The sequence below is a fragment of the Moschus berezovskii genome, chromosome 23 (assembly GCF_049115385.1).
Source record: "Moschus berezovskii isolate FMDL1 chromosome 23, NW_MosBer_1.0, whole genome shotgun sequence".
Lineage (NCBI taxonomy): Eukaryota > Metazoa > Chordata > Mammalia > Artiodactyla > Moschidae > Moschus > Moschus berezovskii.
This window is the reverse complement of record NC_142482.1, coordinates 28062437-28076407: the sequence shown is the minus strand read 5'-3', so window position 1 is coordinate 28076407 and position 13971 is coordinate 28062437. Positions and strand designations below refer to the sequence as shown.

Genomic DNA, 13971 nt, shown 5'->3' with positions numbered 1-13971 from the left:
GGCATGCGGAATCTTCCTGAACTGGGAACCAAACCTGTGTCCCCTGCGTTGGCAGGCAGATTTTTAACCAATGGACCACCAGGAAGTGCCGAGCACATATTTTTGATTCCTGTAGAGTGAGGTTTCTCACCTTGATGCTACTGACACTCTGAACCAGATGATTTTTTGTCATGCTGTCCTGTGCCCTGTAGGATGTAGGATGTTTAAGAGCATCCCTGGCCTCTACCCATATGTTGCCAGTAGAACCGCCAGCTTTGACAACCAATTAATGTCTGCAGACATTGCCATTCCCTCGAGGGGCAAAATCTTCCCAGGTTGCAAGCTACTACTCTCCCATGCGCTGGAATCCCCACCCCCAAGAAGGAATTATCCAGGCCAGATGTCAGTGGTGCCAGGTTCAGGATACCCTGCTCAGTGCAGCACTAATGGAGATGTTCTATTTTGGGCTGCCCAGAGGTAACCACTGGCCACATGCGGCCATGGAGCACTTCAAATGTGGCTGGCCCAACCAAAGGACTGAATTTTTTAAGTTTATTTCATTTTAGTTAATTTTCATTTCAGTAACCACTTCAGTAGGCTAGTGGCTACCATCCTGGATAGCACAGCTCTAGAGAAACCTGTGTGGCTCACACTTTAGTGTCACACGAGTCATCTGGGGAGAGCAGAGTCTGATTCAGCAAAGCTGGGGTGAGGACTGAGAGTCTGCATTTCTAGTAAATTCCCAGGAGATGCCAACCACAGTTTTAGTAAGATGAACTAAGTCTCTAACCTGAAGAGTATATAAACACAGAAATGCACGTCTGCCACCTGGAAGGGGTTTGTTGAAAGACACAGTGGTGTAGTTTAAGTGATGGGAAAAATATAGTCTGTCAGACAGATATTGGTGTGAATCTGCTGTTACTCAGCTTTGCGCCCTGGACAACTTACTTAACTTGTCTGAGCCTCTGTTTCCTCATCTATAAAATGAAATAGTGACCATTCCCACCTTGCAGTGTGATTCTGAGATACTCTACTTGAAAGCACCAAGCCCAATGTCTGCCTGGTCCATACTGGGCCCTTGGGAAATAACAGCAGGTATTACTGATCCATCTAAAGAAAAGGCATCAATTGGACCTAGAGAGTGTCATACCCAGTGAAGGTAGTCACACAGAGAAGGAGAAATATCCAATGACATCCCTTATGTGTGGAATCTAAAAAGGAAAGATACAAATGACCTTATTTACAGAATAGAAACAGACTCAGGACCTTAGAGAAGAATTTATGCTTGCCAGGTGGGAAGGATGGGAGTAAAGGATGGTTAGGGAGTTTGGGATCGACATATACACAGCTGCTATATTTAAAATGGATAACTTACAAGGACTTACTATATAGCACAGAGAACTCTGCTCAATGTTATGTGGAAGCCTGGATGGGAGGGGAGTTTGGGGAAGAATGGATACATTTATATGTATGGCTGAGTCCCTTTGCTGTCCGCCTGAAACTATCACAACATTGTTAATTGGCTATACTCCAGTATAAAATTTAAAACATTTTTTTTTTAAAAAAGGCACAGTTAACACACATCAGCCCTGAAGTTGGGGACCATGCCTGAGACAACCCCCACCCCCACCCCCACCCCCACCCCCATCCCCATCAGAAACACTCAGATGTTCTTTGGAAAAGCAGGTCCCTGGGCCCAGCCCACAGCTGCTGAGTCAGAGCCTCTGGTGGTGGGGCCCTGGAAGCTTAGTTTATTGTTGTTTTTAATCGAGGTAATTCACATAGCATAAAATTAACCATTGACCCTTCTAAAGTATAGAGGTCAGTGGCGTTTCGTGCATTCTCAGTGTTGTGCAGCCATCACCTCTGTCTGGTTCCAGAGTGTTTTTATCACCCCACAAGGTAACCCCACACCACTTAAGCAGCCACCCCTCATTCATCCCCCAACCCCAGCCCCCGGAAACCACTGGTCTGCTTTCTGTCTCCATGGACTCACCGGTGGGTATTTCAGATAAAATGAACCATTCTATATGTGATCTTTTGTGTCTCTTTTCACTTAATGTTTTCAAGTCATTCATGTTGGGGCATGTATCAGAACTTCATTCTTTTGATGGCTGGATAATATTCCATTGTGCATAGGTACTAGATTTATCTGTTAGTCAGTTGATGGAGCATTTGGGTCATTTCCATTTTTGTGGCTGTTGTGAACAGAACAGAGCTGCTTTGAACATTCGTGAATGAGTTTTTGTTTGAGTACTTGTTTTCAGCTCTTTGGGGTTTATACCTAGGAGCAGAATTACTGGGTCATTGGTAACTCTGTGTTTAAGGTTTTAAGGAACTGCTGCACTATTTTCTAGGGCAGCTTGCACCATTCCTGCCAGAATGCAGAAGGGTTCCAGTTTCTCCAAATCCTCACTGACACTTGTTGTTGTTATTGCCAACCTAGTGAGTACAGAGTGAAGCTTTGTTCTTAACTTCTCCAGGTGGCCCCTCTGGGTCCTCGAGCCATATTCAGGAGAGCTACAGTGGATTAGGTGATGGTCCAGTTCTCGAGAGCCGTTGGATTTGGGACTTGGTCAAACAGTGCTTTTGTTGGGCTGGTGAAACCTAGCAGAGAATTGGTGTTGTTCCTATGTATATGATTAAGAGGTTGGATTTTTTTCACTCATCTTACTGTCTTAGTCCATTTGCGCTGCCACGAAATACCACAGAGAGTGGCTTATAAACAACAGAGGTTTATGTCACGTGATTCTGGAGGCTGGAAGTCCAGGATCAAGGAGCCAGCATGGCCACCTTCTGTGAGGGCCCACCGCCTTGTGCATTGCCAGTGCCTTCTCGCCATGTCCTCATGTGGCAGGAGGAATGAGGGAGCTTGTGGGATCTCTTTGATAAGGGCACTAATCCCATTCATGAGACCCCCCACCCACCTTCATGACCTAAACAACTCCCAGTGCCCCCACCTACCAATCTTAACCAATTTGGCGTTACGATTTCAACATAAGTATTTGGGAATGGGGGAGGTATAGAACATTTGGCACGTAACACTTACTCTTTCCTCTTTCGTAAGGGGAGCTGAGTGAATAGGGGTGACTTGCTCTCAGCTTGCCCTGGAAAGGCCAGATCAGTGCAGATGGCCTGCCAGCACCCTGGGTGAGGTGCCCCCACCCCTGTGCCCCATGGGCGAGTTTCAGCAAAGCACCTCAACCTGCAGCTTGGGGCTGGGCCTGGAGGGCCTGTCCTGGCATGAACTGGCTTTGAATTCTTCTGTTTTAACAAAATGTCCTGTGAAGTTTTGCATTCTACTGCATAGTATAGCTGGACCTGACTTGATTTTTAAAATTAGGGGGTATCACCTCAGGTAGTTAAGTGTATCTCAGGAACACGTCAGGTTAATCCGGCGGCTCTGAGGATGAAGGTGATAAACTGGGGTTAGTGGGCAGAGGCGTGTCAGGGCGGGGGCTGCAGCAGGAGTACTTTGTGAAAGGAATAGTATTCCTCTCTAACAATGAGGATTTTGTTTCCCTCTTCCGGAATTTCCTCAAATTTAATCTCTGCGGTGGAAAACAACATTTAAACGATACATTTATCCACAAGGAAAGGGAGCAAGGTCCTACTGTTACTCCCTGGGCCACTTCAAGACAGCTCTAGGGCAGAGGTCCAGCACCCATGGCCTCCTTAGGTCAGTGGTTCTCAGCCTTGGCCACGTGTTACCACCTGCTGGCAAACTTGAAGCACTGTTGTCTAATAGGTTTTGGTGAAACCCAAGTATTTGTGTTTTTTAAAGCTCCCTCAGGTGGTTTTGATGTGCAGACAGGACTGAGAACTGCTGTGCTCACCCATGGGACATGATGGTGCAAAAAGCAGACGCTTGCCCATGCCCTAGGAGAGATTACTGTCTTGATTGGGGAGGCCCATTCTTTAATCACATAATTAGTTAATTGCAACTGTGATAAGTGCTGTTACAACACTTGCTTTTCTGGAGAGTCAAAAAAGTCTCACTGAAGCTGTACTCTGAAAGCTAACTAGACATTAATGAGCAGGGAGCTAGGAAAAGAGCGTCCTAGTGAAATGGACCAGCATGTGCAAAGGCCCTGGGGTAGGAAAGAGCTTGGAGTGTATGGAAACCTGAAAGACAAGCTGGATGGAGTTGTGAGCAAGGGGATAGGAGTCCTAAGAAGGTTGGAGAGTGGATGGAGGTCTGCCATCCGTTGTTGATCTACTATGAGTCCTCTGATACACTCTCAGTGTATGGTCCAGCTTCTGTGTTCTGGAATAACCAAGAGCATGAAGGCCTGATAAAGTGGCCACAGGTCTCTCATAATGGTCTGGGCAGGAACCCCCTCTTCTCGTCCTGTGAATTGTTCTTTCCTCAGCCTGCATGGAGGTAGGAGTGAGCCGTCAACAGAGGAGGAGAGCTGTCTGGAGAGAGAATGGGAATTTTCACTGCATCAGAGAAGCTTCTAGGCCTCCCTGGCTGTGGATGGGATGTGTCTCACTTGAAAATTAGATCTTCTGCAATGTCACCATCATCTCTATGCAGGAGAACTCATTGACAGGATGGGTGGCCCTCAGGTGACTGGAGTCTAAGATTTCTCACTGCATTGATTACTCTCCACCTTGTTCTTAGATGTTCTCATATTAAATCTACAGATTGAATTCCTCCTCTTCCTCCTCAGTTTCTTTCTCCTCCCCCATCCTGGTCTTCTTTTAAAAATCTGTGCCAATTTCTGATTTCTTGTGGGTGGCGTGGAGGGAATTCTTTACACTTCATTGGGCCCTGCTTCCCATTTCAGAAGCTCCACAGTTATCTCCTCTGTCCTCTCCCCTTTCCCGGCTGCACCCTGCTCCTGGCCCAGGGGGATGGGAGCAGTTCTTTTCAAGTGCTTTGTGGCCAGTGGGGACCCTTCCTCTTTGGTTTGAGCCTCTTGATAGCCATTTAAAGTGTTCATGTCTCGTATTAGATTTTTCCCTCACAAGGCTCTTAAATCTTCATTCTTTCCATCACTCTAACAGCAGAATGGTCAGTAAGGCAATGTTAGTTACCACTGTGTGCAGAAGGAAAGTTGAGGTCCTGACAGCCATGTGATGGCAAGGGGAATAGTCTGGCCTTGCTTGATGGCTGGCTGCCTGTTGGTCCCTGGAAAGTCACAGAGCCTTTCTGGGCTGCATGCTCATTGGTTGTGTGGGAAAGAGCTATTTACATTCCTGATGTTGGAAAAGATTGAAGGCAGGAGGAGAAGGGGACGACAGAGGATGAGATGGTTGGATGGCATCACCGACTCTATGGACATGAGTTTGGGTAGACTCCGGGAGTTGGTGATGGACAGGGAGGCCTGTGGTTCATGGGGTTGCAAAGAGTCGGACACAACTGAGCGACTGAACTGAACTGAACTTGGTGCAGTGCTAAAGAGGAAGGGCTTCCCAGCTTCCCATTCTGGCTTCAACACTCAGGTCTGGGACAAGTCTGGCCTCCATCTCCTCACTTTTGACCCAGTGGTACAGCAGTGACCCCACAGGAGTGTTTTCAGTATTCGGGCACATCCGGGAAGGCCCAGTACCAGGCCTGCCCTGTGTCCAGACCTTCAGGATGTGGTAGTTGTTCCATCTCCTCTACCTTCTGGAACTCGGCTGTTTGTCAGAGGGAGCCCCAGCCATGAGTGCTGGAGCTAGAACTGGAATCTGAGTCCGCTGGCTGCCGGCCCTCAGCCCCTTGGGTGGAACCCTCTGTAAGTCGCATCCAGAGAAGGTGGACCTGGGACCGACGAGCTGTGACTCAGTGACAGCCAGCCCTGGTGTGGTGGGACTGCCCTCTGGGAACTCTGAGCACAGCGGTAGGGAACCCAGAGGACACAGGAAACTGAGTCATTGGGAACCCTGCACTCTTGCAAAGCTGCCCTGAAGCCCCCATTGTTGTTATTGTTGTTGAGTCGCTAAGTCATGTGTCTGAGTCTCTGCGACGCCATGGACTGCAGCCTGCCAGCTTTCCCTGTCCTTCAGTATCTTCCAGAGTTTGCTCAGATTCACGTCCACTGAGTCGGTGATGCCATCTAACCATCTCGTCCTCTGCCACCCTCTTTTCCTTTGCCTTCAGTTTTTCCCAGCATCAGGATCTTTTCCAGTGAGTCAGCTCTTCGCATCAGGTGGCCAAAGTATTGGAGCTTCAACTTCAGTAACAATCCTTCTATGAATATTCAGAGTTGATTTGCTTTAAGATTGACTGGTTTGATCTCTGCAGTCCAAGGGACTCCAAGTGTCTTCTCCAGTACCACAATTTGAAAGCATCAATTCTCTGGTGCTCAGTCTTCTTTATGGCCCAACTCCAAAATCACTGCAGATGGTGACTGCAGCCATGAAATTAAAAGATGCTTGCTTTTTGGAAGAAAAGCTATGACCAACCTAAACAACATATTAAAAAGCAGAGACATTACTTTGCTGACAAAGATCCGTGTAGTCAAAGCTATGGGTTTTCCTGTAGTCATGTATGGATGTGAGAGTTGGCCCATGAAGAAAGCTGAGCACTGAAGAACTGATGCTTTTGAACTGTGGTGTTGGAAAAAACTTGAGCGTCTCTTGAACTGCAAGGAGATCAAGCCAGTCAATCCTAAAAGAAATTAGTCCTGAATATTCATTGGAAGGACTGATGCTGAAGCTCCAGTACTTTGGCCACCTGATATGAAAAAGTAACTCACTGGAAAAGACCCCAGTGCTGGGAAAGATTAAAGGCAGGAGGAGAATCGGATGACAGAGGATGAGCTGGTTGGATGGCATCACCGACTCGATGGACATGAGCTTGAGCAAGCTCCAGGAGTTGGTGATGGACAGGGAAGCCTGGTGTGCTGCAGTCTGTGGGGTCACAAAGAGTCGGATACGACTGGGATTGATCTACTACTACTCATATCCATACACGACTACTGGAAAAACCATAGCTTTGACTATATGGACCTTTATTGGAAAAATGATGTCTCTGCTTTTTAGCCCCCATACCACCTGGGAAATGTGTCATGGCTTCCTGTTGATTTCCATGCTGAGAGAGCAACTGAACTGTCTTCACTCACTGGTGTATGATAGTAATGCTGCCACTTATCCAGGGCCAGTTGGGAACCAGGAAATGTGCTCAGTGAGAGACCTACGCTCTTGCTGATCTCCCAGCAAAGAAAGCACTGCTAACTCCATTTTGTGGAAGGTTCAAGCCAGTGGGGGGGCAGGACCAGATTTGAACCCAGGTGTCCTTGGCCTCGGGCTTCCCTGATAGCTCAGCTGGTAAAGAATCCGCCTTCAATGCAGAAGACCCCAGTTTGATTCTTGGGTCAGGAAGATCCGCTGGAGAAGGGATAGGCTACCCACTCCAGTATTTTTGGGCTTCCCTGGTGGCTCAGCTGGTAAAGAATCTCCCTGCAATGCAGAAGACCTGGGTTCTCTCCCTGGGCTGGGAAGATCCCCTGGAGAAGGAAAAGGCTACCCACTTCAGTATTCTGACTTGGAGAATTCCGTGGACTACAGTCCATGGGGTCACAAAGAGTCAGACATGACTGAGCAACTGAACTGAACTGCTTGGCCCCAAAGCTCATGCTGTCTGCACGAAAGTGACCTTCCGTATCGTAGCATTCACCACGCGACTTAGAATGCTCATTCACATCCCAAAACCCACACCTACTATCTGCCTATGTCAGCACTGACCAACTAATTTTCACCAGTGGTCAAATTGGATTTGGCCAAGTTACCACTGTTGAAGAGAAAAATAGGTGAATCCCAAAACTTGCTGTCAGTTGAGAGGGTGGGCACAGTGGCCCCTGTGTTGGATGCCTTGTGCCAGCTTAGGAAGAAGGAAAATTAGCAGACACACATCTATCTTTCTTTCCTGGCTTGCCCTAGGTAACTTCTTGGGCACTTTTGGAAAAACCTGCACATCCGTAATGCATGCCCTGAAAACCACAGCAGTGGAAGTGTGGAATGAGGTCCAGAACCGATTCAATCCCTATTAAGAGCCTCCTTTCATAGCTAGAACATGCCATGCTCTTTCTGTCACAGGATCTTGGCGCAGGCTGTTCATCCTGCCTACTTTTTCTTTCTATCTTTTCCCTCCTGCTTTCCCTATTTTGCTTCACTAATTTATTCTTAGGGCTCAGATTAAAGATTAATTCTTTGCAAATGCACCACTGACCCTTTCCCGTGCTAGATCTGCCTCTGATATATACTGTTATGACAGTCATCATGCTTTTTTCAGCACACACTGCTATTACAGTTCTTTCTGATGTTTTGATGTTGGTTTCCCCACTAGAGAAGTTCCATGAAGCCAGGGACGACGTCAGTCTCAACTGTTGTATGTCTAGCGCTTTGTACTTGCCTACTCTGTACCAGTCACTCAGTCAACAATGGATGGACCACTGGATGGTTGGCTCGATGGACAGAGCTAGTTAACTTCATTTCCTTTCCCTTAATTCCAGCCAATATACTCTTCTTACAGGCAAGGGAGATTGGGATCGCCTGTTTATATGTCTCCCTTGTGTCTCTTTGAAGAAGAACGCATTTTGAGAACATCAGAATGTAACCCAGCACCTGATATATAAAAGTTGTTGGTGTGATTGTTTAAGCTAATCTTGCCTTTGAGACTGGATGCAAGGGCTTCTGCTCCAGTGGGGGAGCTTTGAGTGTTATTTTCCCGTGCTGAGAGTAAGGATGGCACACTTCTTCATGGAACCTGAGGAGGGGGTCCATCCCTGCTTCCCAACTCATGCTCTGGTTTAGCTTCTTGGTAAGGTCTGCTGTGGAAGTTGCCAGTTACTCTATTGACTTATTTATACATAAATAGTTATTCCCATAACCTTCTCTTTGCCAGCGTTCAGAGATAATGATAGACGATCTTTATAGCATCACAGACGTCACTTCAAAAGCATTCTCTTGCTATAGGAATGTTTATGATGTGCTTATCGCTAGAATTTCATGAGCAACAAACTCCCAAATTGCAGATGATTTAGCATTTGAAGCAGGGAGTGAGAGCATATGTGCATATGCATTTTAAAAAAAAGACTTTGAAAAGGGAAGTTTTTCTTCTGCAGAGATATCTTCTTCTAAAGTTTAAAATAAGAACTACTTAAAAGCTGCAAGTTTAGAGGAATGAGCACTTTCTCTTAAGCATTCAAATGGGGGAAAATGACTTGTAATCTCTCCCTCAAGTATTAAGGCAATAGGCATTTAAAGACTTTTTTGGGAGCTGGCTGTCACAGACAAAAGATTTCTCAATTTAAAAAAAATCATTTTTATATCGTTAAATAGTAGGAATGAGCAGCAGCAGCCCTCTTGACATTTTAGAAATGATTTATTTTCTGAAACGTCTCAGTCCATTTTAATAGATGACACTTTGTTCTTCCCATTCTGGGCGGTTGCTTCGGCTGGGGTTGCCATAGTTACGCTTACAAGTTCAAGGTAGAGCAGGACAGGGCTCCAGGCACAACTTCTGACTAGGTTCCCATGAACCCAGTGAGTTGGTGCCACCACCTGTGAACAAACACCCCAACGCCACACCTTCCCAACATCTATGCCATCACTCTTGCTTCTGGGGGAGAGACTCTGAGCAATCTGAACTGTAGTCTAGAGGGTGAGTTTGACATCTTTTCATTTCTAGCCCCTCTCTCTCAACCAAGAGCTCAGCCAGCCGTCTTAGGAAAGTCGCAGTTTGTGTAAACGTTTCCTATAGTGGTGTTTCTCAGCCGTGGTGTGTGGAATGGTGCTGGTCTGCAAATTGTTGACCAGATCAGTACAGAAATTGAGATTAAGCCCTGAGATGCTTCCATGCCGATTTGACCGAGTAAGCTGTGGAGTCATTAGAAGAAGGCTTATACTTTGTATGAATATCTTTGTCACTTCATTTTTCTACCCCTTCCTTTATCTTATATTTTATAAAAGTATTCATCTGTGATGGATTGGAAATTAAAATAAAGAACTGGTCCTTCATCACAAATAGCTTTGAGAAGCCCTGTACTGTAGTGCTCATAAGTTGTTTCCGCTCCCTGTGGGACAGGTAGGCTGTTGAATGAATTTGGGGAAATCGCAGCACTTACCAAATTATCTTGTAATGAAACACGTGTATGTCTCTCTCTGTTTTGCTCAGCTTTGTTGCTTGAGAGCAGGGACTGCGTCTAATTCATCTTTGTAGCCTCGTTCCTTAGATCCCTGCCTGGCACACTGGAGGGCGTGGGAAACATCCATCCCATGCATGTCTGCTCCCTAGTGACATGAAAGTGGGTGAGCTCCCTCGGCTTCTGGATAGTGTCCTCGGCACGCTGGTGATGGAGAGCTGGGAACAAGCAATGGAGTGACTTTCTCTTCTCTTTTTCCCACAGAACCAGGCCTCCTCTCCCCACCTGCCCAGCAGCATGAGAGCAGCATGACTGGCCGGCCACAGGAGAAGCCCCCAGAGCCAGGCTCCCATCTCAACCATCTGCTGCAGAAGTCAAGGTAAGCTTGTTCCCTTTCTCCTGGAAGGTGTGGGTATTTTTCATTTGAACTAATTTGCTATGATTTTGTAATCACTTGCCATGTACTGGAAAAGTAGTGTTTACTGGGATGTGGGTAGACTGAAAAGGTGTATGTTAGCCTAATGGGGTAAATGTCTTTGTTTTGGTTAATGGAGAAGCCAGTGATGAAGCAGAAAGCACACGGAATTGAGTTTCTGGGGACTGATGCTGCCATTATTCCTCTACCACTTTCTGAATCTGGGACCTTGGACATGTCTTTTAGAGATCAGGTATCTTGGGCTTCCCTGGTGACTCCATGGTAAAGAATCTGTCTGCTAATAGAGGAGACTCAAGTTCGATCCCTGGGTCAGGAAGATCCCCTGGAGGGGAGCATGGCAACCCACTCTAGTATTCTTGCCTGGGAAATCCAATGGGCAGAGGCACCTGGCCACTACAGCCTATGGGATCATAAGAGTGGGATATGACTGAGTGACTAAACAACAACAGCATCCAGGACTCTGGGGGTGAAGGAATCTCTGGAATAGGATAGAATTGGGTGGATGGCCTGGGACTCACAGAACGCCCTACACGGAGTCTCCTTTCCCACACAGGGTTGTAAGGGGCCTTAGAAGGATCTACCAGGCCAATTATTGGCCAGTGTTGAACAGTGAATTGTTAGAAAATTCTTACCAATATTGGGACAAATACTTCCTCTCTGCAATTTCTGTCTTTTCTCCTCTGCTCTGCCACGTGGAGCCACAAAGACTGAACTTTCAAAGACTCTTCCACATGACCCTCTTTGATGATGACTGGCATGACTCTGCTTTTCTTGAGAGAAAATTCGCTTTGGAGACTGGTGCCACTCACCTTATTCTCTTGTCCCCTCCATGTGAAAAGGGGTTTTATCACCTCGAGTTTGGTCCTGCCAGTTGCCCACCTGACCTGTACTTCCTCAACACAGACTCCATTCACCATTCATTCTTCAGGACATGTTAATTTCCCCCTTTGTAACAGTCACTGTACTAGACCCTGGAGATACATCAGTGAACAAAAAAGACAGTCTTTGTCTTTTTTAAGACAAAACAGGTACAGATCCTTGGAAAGATTCCATTTCTATATGCTCCTTTTAAATATTTTATGTTTTCAAAATTTTTCTTAAATGTTCTCATGAGTGCTTGAAAAAGTGTGTGCTCTCCAATGATTACATATTTAGTAGTTTTCTATATATGATCATTAAAATAATGTAGTTCACTGTGCTATTCAAATTATGTATATTATGTCCTTTTCTGTTTTCATCTGTCTTTCAATTATTGAGAGACCTGTTAAAAATCTCCTGTTGGATTTGTCCATTTCTCCTTGTACTGCCAAAAAATTTGCTTTGTATATTTTAGGGCAGTGCTGTTTGATACATAGATACTTAGAACAGGTATATCTAACTGATGAATAGGGATTCATTTCTACCATCTTTATATACTTTCAGTTTTTTCTACTGTTTCTTTTTGATTGAGATTTTTTTCCTTCCTCATTCCATTTTCTGTCTTCTTATTTGGAAGTTATATGTATCTGTTCTTTCAGTGTTTATCCCATCTATTTTAATAGACATACTTCAGTTCAGTTCAGTTCAGTCGCTCAGTCGTGTCCGACTCTCCGCGACCCCATGAATCACAGCACGCCAGGCCTCCCTGTCCATCACCAACTCCCGGAGTTCACTCAAACTCATGTCCACAGAGTCGGTGATGCCATCCAGCCATCTCATTCTCCGTCGTCCCCTTCTCCTCCCTCCCCCAACCTTTCCCAGCATCAGAGTCTTTTCCAGTGAGTCAACTCGTCGCATGAGGTGGCCAAAGTATTGCAGTTTCAGCTTTAGCATCAGTCCCTCCAATGAATACCCAGGATTGATCTCCTTTAGAATGGACTGGTTGGATCTCCTTGCAGTATAAGGGACTCTCAAGAGTCTTCTCCAACACCACAGTTCAAAAGCATCAATTCTTCGGCGATCAGCTTTCTTCACAGTCCAACTCTCACATCCATACATGACCACGGGAAAAACCATAGCCTTGACTAGACGGACCTTGGTTGGCAAAGTAATGTCTCTGCTTTTTAATATACTATCAAGGTTGGTCATAATTTTCCTTCCAAGGAGCAAGCGTCTTTTAATTTCCTGGCTGCAATCAGCATCTGCAGTGATTTTGGAGCCCAAAAAAATAAAGTCTGACACTGTTTCCACTGTTTTTCCATCTATTTCCCATGAAGTGATGGGACCAGATGCCATGATCTTTGTTTTCTGAATGTTGAGCTTCAAGCCAGACTTTTCACTCTCCTTTTTCACTTTCATCAAGAGGCTTTTGAGTTCCTCTTCACTTTCTGCCATAAGGGTAGTGTCATCTGCATATCTGAGGTTATTGACATTTCTCCCAGCAATCTTGATTCCAGTTTGTGCTTCTTCCAGCCCAGCGTTCCTCATGATGTACTCTGCATATAAGTTAAATAAGCAGGGTGACAATATACAACCTTGACGTACACCTTTTCCTATTTGGAACCAGTCTGTTGTTCCATGTCCAGTTCTAACCGTTGCTTCCTGACCTGCATACAGGTTTCTCAAGAGGCAGGTCAGGTGGTCTGGGATTCCCATCTCTTTCAGAATGTTCCACAGTTTATTGTGATCCACACAGTCAAAGGCTTTGGCATAGTCAATGAAGCAGAAATAGATGTTTTTCCGGAACTCTCTTGCTTTCTCCATGATCCAGCGGATGTTGGCAATTTGATCTCTGGTTCCTCTGCCTTTTCTAAAACCTGCTTCAACATCTGGGAGTTCACGGTTTACATACTGCTGAAGCCTGGCTTGGAGAATTTTGGGCATGATTTACTAGCGTGTGAGATGAGTGCAATTGTGCGGTAGTTTGAGCATTCTTTGGTATTGCCTTTCTTTGGGATTGGAATGAAGACTGACCTCTTCCAGTCCTGTGGCCACTGCTGAGTTTTCCAAATCTGCTGGCATATTGAGTGCAGCACTTTCACAGCATCATCTTTCAAGACTTGAAATAGTTCAACTGGAATTCCATCACCTCCAGGAGCTTTGTTTGTAGTGATGCTTTCTAAGGCCCACTTGACTTCACATTCCAAAATGTCTGGCTCTAGGTCAGTGATCACGTTATCGTGACTATCTTGGTCATGAAGATCTTTTTTGTACAGTTCTTCTGTGTATTCCTGCCACCTCTTCTTAATATCTTCTGCTTCTGTTAGGTCCATGCCATTTCTGTCCTTTATCGAGCCCATCTTTGCATGAAATGTTCCCTTGGAATCTCTAATTTTCTTGAAGAGGTCTTTTGTTTTTCCTATTCTGTTGTTTTCCTCTATGTCTTTGCATTGATCACTGAGGAAGTCTGTCTTATCTCTCCTTGCTATTCTTTGGAACTCTGCATTCAGATGCTTATATCTTTCCTTTTCTCCTTTGCTTTTCGCCTCTCTTCTTTTCACAGCTATTTGTAAGGCCTCCTCAGACAGCCATTTCGCAAAGTATAAAATGAAACAATGTCTT

At 45.6% G+C, this 13971-nt stretch overlaps 1 protein-coding gene across 13 annotated transcripts in view; it reads left to right on the top strand.

Moving 5' to 3' along the window:
* TRERF1 (transcriptional regulating factor 1) overlaps positions 1 to 13971 on the top strand; it is a 213584-nt gene that overhangs the window by 138232 nt on the left and 61381 nt on the right. For all 13 annotated transcript variants that reach the window (XM_055406355.2, XM_055406356.2, XM_055406359.2 and 10 more), the window contains one exon: positions 10320 to 10434. The gene's annotated coding sequence lies outside the window, so the exon portion shown is untranslated. The remainder of the gene's footprint in view (positions 1 to 10319; positions 10435 to 13971) is intronic.